The sequence below is a fragment of the Poecilia latipinna genome, unplaced genomic scaffold (genome assembly GCF_001443285.1).
Source record: "Poecilia latipinna isolate Pla-1442-1.1 unplaced genomic scaffold, P_latipinna-1.0 Scaffold3783, whole genome shotgun sequence".
In the NCBI taxonomy this organism is placed as follows: Eukaryota; Metazoa; Chordata; class Actinopteri; order Cyprinodontiformes; family Poeciliidae; genus Poecilia; species Poecilia latipinna.
In genome coordinates this window covers 6,299-12,732 of record NW_015116399.1, presented here as the reverse complement: position 1 = coordinate 12,732, position 6,434 = coordinate 6,299, and positions in this window count along the sequence as shown.

The following is a 6,434-nucleotide window of genomic DNA, read 5'->3' as shown; positions in this document are numbered from 1 at the left end:
GTGAGAGGCTTGATACCCTTGGAGTAACCAAAGAAGATTTGCTGAATGGACTTTCCACACAAATGGTACTTTGACCAATGGAGTCCTGGCTGATCTGGTAAGTTTCCAGATGAGGGAAAAACTGCCATGGAAGTCATTGTTTAATTGGATCTTCTCTTTTGGCCTGGAAACAATATCTGAAAAAAAAGATGAAAAGAACTGTGAAAAATGCTATGTGTTTATATGATGCTGACAGAAAACATAACAGTGGTGACAAAGTGTGACGGTTACAAGTCTTTCTGTTCAGAACCTTTACTTGGTGTGGAAGTGTACACGCTTCACCGAGTGAGTCATTGTCTCAAAGTGTCAGAGCCAGAGGTAAAAGATAATATCACTGACTGTCAGAAAAAACAGACGTCTGAATTTATCTCTGAACAAATAGCTCTAAAAGGGCAATTAAATAAAAGATCCAAAGAACTTGCAATTAAACTATGATGCATTAAACTGGAGGAAACTGAAAGTAGTTTGCAAACACATGTTCTGAAAATTCACGTTTATGAAACAGAGTGTCAAACAAAGGAGAATTTTATCCACAATTTGAAGGAAACCAATGCTTTTTTGATGGAAGAAATCTCCCAACTCCAAACTGAAAATAACCAGCTGAAAAGACAACTTTTAAAAACAGAATTGGCTCTTGACCAAAAAGATAAAGAACTCAGTTTTTATCGCCAGTCTAATTGCTACAGGAGACTAGTGCGTAAAGAAGATGACTTCAAAGTTGACTGGATAGCAATTGAGCAGCATAACCCAATACAAACAGCAAATCAAAGTTTTACAAACACAAGTCTCTAATTGTAAATTTTCTGTGGAAAGATTCAACAATGATAAGATGACTTTGCAACAAAAATAAAATTGATTGAACTTGACTATCAGGAAGCTCTTCATGATGTGCATTGTGGGAAAGATGAAGAAATTGGAACTAAAAATGGTGGTCACTATATAACAAATCTAATAAAGACATTAATTGAACTAGTAGGTAAAGCAGAAGTCCCTGCTGCCGGGTGTGGAAATATGATTAGAATTGTGGGAAGTAAAATCTTCCACAAAGAAATTCTGCCAGGCCAACTACCATCTGAACGCACATGTCTACGGTTTGCTGATCATGTCCTCTCCAAAATGCATGCTGCAGAATGAACGATAAACCATTCGTATGACCTTCACAGTGATGGCACCACGGAACATCATAGGAAGTATTTGGGCCACCAAATTACTTCAATAATTTCTTCCAGGATACTACAGCACTTCACTTTCATCGCCATGATGTCATCATCACCTTCTTCACCATATCCCACACAAAAAAACAATCTGAAGTTTAAAAGTGCTGGCTGACGCAAAGAGCAACAAAATCGACATATTGATAACTCCTTTGGGTATTTTCTATCACAAAGTAACATTACCCTATTCGATGCTAGTACAGAGAGAAGTTTGATACCTGGACTTCTACAAATATGTTGAGAATGCACATTTTCTTTAAAAATTGGTTTGATGAACTGAGCAGCTTATTACAGCCTGAAACCAAGGTTTTTGATTATTTCAGTCTACCCATAAATTATGTTCTCCGCTCATTATGACAGACAACAAACTTCTACAACACACTCACTCCTCATATTAAATATGGTGCTGAAAAAGATGTCACCCTCCTTTGTGGTTGTAATCGAATGGTATCTGCATGAATTCCTTCAGGGTGGGAGGTATCGCAACATTCCCCAGGATTCATCATTGAGAACAAAGATGATGCATTTCAAGCTTCATAATCTGCTGGGGGAGGCATGCTTTGGTAATCTAGATTTTAGCCTCTTCAAGTGGCGGAATGCAGCCCTTCACCATCAAAGAACTTTATAATTTATAATCCCCATAATATATTAATAAATATAATAATATAAGAGAAACAAGACCATGAGTAATTGGTTCAAGTGCAAGCTATCATATGAACAGAAAGAGCTTCTGGAAAAAATCCTCCTGCTTAGCCCAGAAGATCAGAAATAAGTCACATTGAGGTCAGATCTATCCAAGAAAGCCGAAATAGAAAGCTCCAAGATGCCAATGATGAAGCAGACAAGTACAGAGAGCTTCAACGAACGAAAGGGAACATTGTCAAGGAAGTCAAAGAACATGGTGGTCCTTGTCTCACTCTGGGGGATGTTGATTCCCTGCTTTTTGGTGGTGGTAAACCTGCCCTAAAGGCAGAGATCAAGTACCAGAAGATTGTCCTCAACAAGAAAAGCAGGTTGCCGAGAGTGTCAGGCAGCCAATAAGAAGAGGTATGTTGCCACTTGCAGATCTTTGCATAATAAAATAAGTTTCAACCTTACCCAGTATATTATAAATTACATCTACTCTGTATCTTTGCTAAATGCAACTGTGCTCACAAATGGTACTTTGACCAATGGAATCCTGGCTGATCTGGCAAGTTTCCAGATGAGGGAAAAACTGCCACGGAAGCCATTGTTTAATTGGATCTTCTCTTTTGGCCTGGAAAGAATATCTGAAAAAAAGATGAAAAGAACTGTGAAAAATGCTATGCTATGGTTTTCATTATTATGGACCGTTTTTCTAAAGCTTGTCATCTCATTCCCCGTAGAAAACTTCCCACCGCCTCCCAGACCGCCCAACTTCTCGTTAAACATGTTTTCCGTCTCAGTGGGATCCTGCAAGAAATTCTTTCTGAACGAGGTCCTCAGTTCATTTCGGAGGTCTGGAGACAGTTCTGCTCAGCCACACTTCTGGATACCATCCACAATCCAATGGATAGTCTGGACATATGAACCAAGAACTTGAAGCCACTCTCAAATGCCTGACCTCCTCAAGTCCATCTGACTGTAGCCAGAACCTGCCTTGGGTCGAGTACACTCATAAAACACACATCTCTGCTGCCACTGGGGTATCTCCATTCGAGATTTCCCTTGGTTTTCAACCTCCTCTTTTCCCTGCCGATGAGAAGTTGTGGTAACCCCAGTTTGACTCTGGTTGGCATCACTTTGGTTCCTTGGGATGCCTTGCTCTCGTTCTGGCGCATAATGAAGCCACTTCTTGACAGTTTCGCTGCAATTCTCAAGAGTCAGATTTGGGTCAAACTGCAGAGCAGCAACTGAAAAACACAAATAAAAGTTAGGAAGGTGTTCGTTAGAACGATGATAAACATTCTGAAAGACATTGAAATATTACATAGTGTACTGGTTACAGGTCTGAGAACGAATACAAACCACTCACTATTAATAAGGACACACTAATGAATAGTCATTCATCTTTCTCTTAATGTTAGTTGACTACAGTTAATTTACCTATGACGCTGCAGCGTAGTGTAGCATTTATGATGCTGCACTCATGTTAAAATGAGGAAATCGTTTTTTAAAATACAGGTCTGTATCAGAAAACCTAAAGATAAAACTCAGGGAGGATCATGGTAGATTTAACACATCAGTGACAGAAAAATAGAGCAAAAGGTGATTTGTACTGTAGTTGGAATTTTCTTTTTAGAATTTATACATAATAAACTTCCATCAAATGGCTGGTTAAATCTTCCATTAACTGCAAATATTTCCAAATAAGTTTATTAAATTCATTACATGTCCACATGCTGATAAAGATCCTGCACAAGTAATAGTCCAGTTCAGTTTAACCAGTTACCAATCCAAGAATCAACAGGCTGAATCAGTCATTAGCAGCTTTAGTTCAGTGTTTCACCTGCCTTACATGTTTTAAGTGTTCCCTTTCTGCCACTCCTGGATTGAATCTAGATTATTAACAATGTTCTGCACTTATTGATGGATGCAGACGGTCATGCAATCATCTACTCAGCTGTTCTGGAACAGAGGGACATCTAAGCACATCATAATAAAAAATTAAAAACAAGTGATTACTATCAGAACAATTTAAAGCCCACCTGGAGCAGCCAGCCTTACACTTCCTTATCCACCACATGCTCTCCCAGACCAAACAATTGCCCCCATCCTATTTTTTAAAAATTCATATCCCACAAAATCTCACAGGGTGTCATACTTAGGCCTAGAGTGGTGGGTAAGATGAAAATAATACAAAAGGAGACATGACCTCAATTATTAAAAATATTTGTGTTGCCCCAAAATAATCAAGATTACTATAGACACAAAACAATGCAGTTATTTTTTCAATAAACAGATTTAAGATCAAAGTAATATTGCCAAACTTACCATAAAACTGCTCAGAGTAGAATTCAATTCAGAAGCCAGTTGCAAACAAGCCAGCAGCAAAGTGGTTGTTTGGTTGGGACAAACCACTAAGGTAAAAATGAGGAGGTGGACTGTACAACTCCTAGTAGAGACTTGTAGATGTTTTTGTGTTAACTCTTTATGCACAGTCAGTAATATTTACAGACAAGTAAGAAAATGTACTGAAAGGAATCACAACCCACTGTTCTCAACATGTAGTGCTTAATTGAAACATGATTAACCCCTACTTAGTAATAAAACGTTCTGACCCAGAGCTCAAGGAGGGGGGGAAGAAAGAAGGGATGAGAGAGGGTAAAGAGGGGAAGGTTGGGAAGATTGGGTGGGTGGGAGGAGCAGATGAGGGGTGCAACAAACTTCCCAGATAGCACACTTTGGTAATTCAACATTGAATTACAGTCAGAATGGTTGAATATATGGTTGAGGTCGACAACTGAAGGTGGATCAACCATCAAACAACCATCTAATTCTAGCCAAGTAACCAATGTTGAAACTGTGTCATTGAATCAATGTTTTGTGGTTGAAATCTAATGAATGAAATGCCAATGTCTGATTAATGTTGAATCAAGGTCAGCCGTTTTGCCACACCCCTTCCCCTCCTCTCCTCCTCATGAGAGCTCTGGGTGAGAGCATTTATTAGTGAGTGGGCGTTATATTTTAAATTAAGCACCGTAAAGGATGGTGGGTGGTGATTCTTTTCTGTACATTTTCTTACTTGTTCATAAAAATCTTTACTGACTGTGTGTAATAATATTGACACAAAAACATCTACAACGTACTACAATGAGTGGAGCGGTCCACCCCCACTATTTTTATGAGTGGAATGGCCCAACCACACAGCCACTTCACTATTGGCTTGTTGGCAAAAGATATTAATTCAATGTTGAATTATGATCACAAAGGTTGAATTTATGGTTAAGGTTGATGACTGATGGTGGATAAACTGACAACAATCATCCAATTCTAGCCAATTAATGGATATTAAAAATATGTCAGTAGATGATATTAATTCATGGGTGATTGACAGGATTTTACTGAACTGAAAACATGCAGGTCAGCTTGCCTTGTGGACCAGTGTCTAATCATTTTGAATACAACTATGCAGTTTGTTGCACCTCTCCTCACCTCCTCATTTCCGCCTAATCCATCCCCAAACCTCCTCCAACCCACCTACCCAATTTTACATTGAATCACCTACATTGATTCAAGGTAAAATCAACACAAATATGCATGTAAATTGATATACAGATGATGGTTGAATCAACCTTGATATAGTGTCAGTGTGGTTGAAACCCCAATGTTAATTCAACGTACAAGTCACCAACCACTTTCGATTCTGTTTCAATGCCAGGCTTCAATGTTGCTTCAATGTCTGTCTGACATTGTTTCAATGATGTTTCACTCATTTTGTGCTATCTGGGGGCATACTTGAATTCAAAATAATTAGACACGGGTCCTCAAGGCAAACTGACCAGCATGTTTTCAGTTCAGCAAAACCCTGTCAATCACCCATCAATTAAAATCATGTGTGGTGAATTAGGGAAATGCCTAAAACTTGCAGTGCAGTGTGCTTGGAGGACCAGTGTTGAAAAACCCGGGAGTCTACATTGGCATTTCAATCAATAGAGTTCAACCAGAAAACATTGATTCAATGACATATTTTCAATATTAGTTACTTGGCTGGAATTGGATGATTGTTTGAAGGTTGATCCACTGTCAGTTGACCACCTCAACCATATATTCAACCTTTGTGATCATAATTTAATGTTTAATTAAAATGTTTGCCAACAAGCCAACAGCAAAGTGGCTGTGTGTTTGGGCCATCCCACTCATATAAACGGTAGGGGTGGACCGCTCCACTCCTTGTAGTAAGTTGGAGATGTTTTCATGTCAACATATCACACAGAGAGTCAATGAGAATTTTTATGATCAAGTAAGAAAATGCACAGAAAGGAATCACAACCCACTATCCTTTACAGTGCTTAATTAAAAACGTGATAACCTCCACTCAGTAATAAAATGTTCTGACGCAGTGCTCCGATGAGGAGGGTTAAGGGGTGTGGCAAAACAGCTGACATTGATTCAACGTTAACCAGACTTTGGCATTTCATTCATTAGATTTCAACCACAAAACAACATTGATTCAATGACAGTTTCAACGGCTATAATTGGATGGTTGTTTGCTGGTTG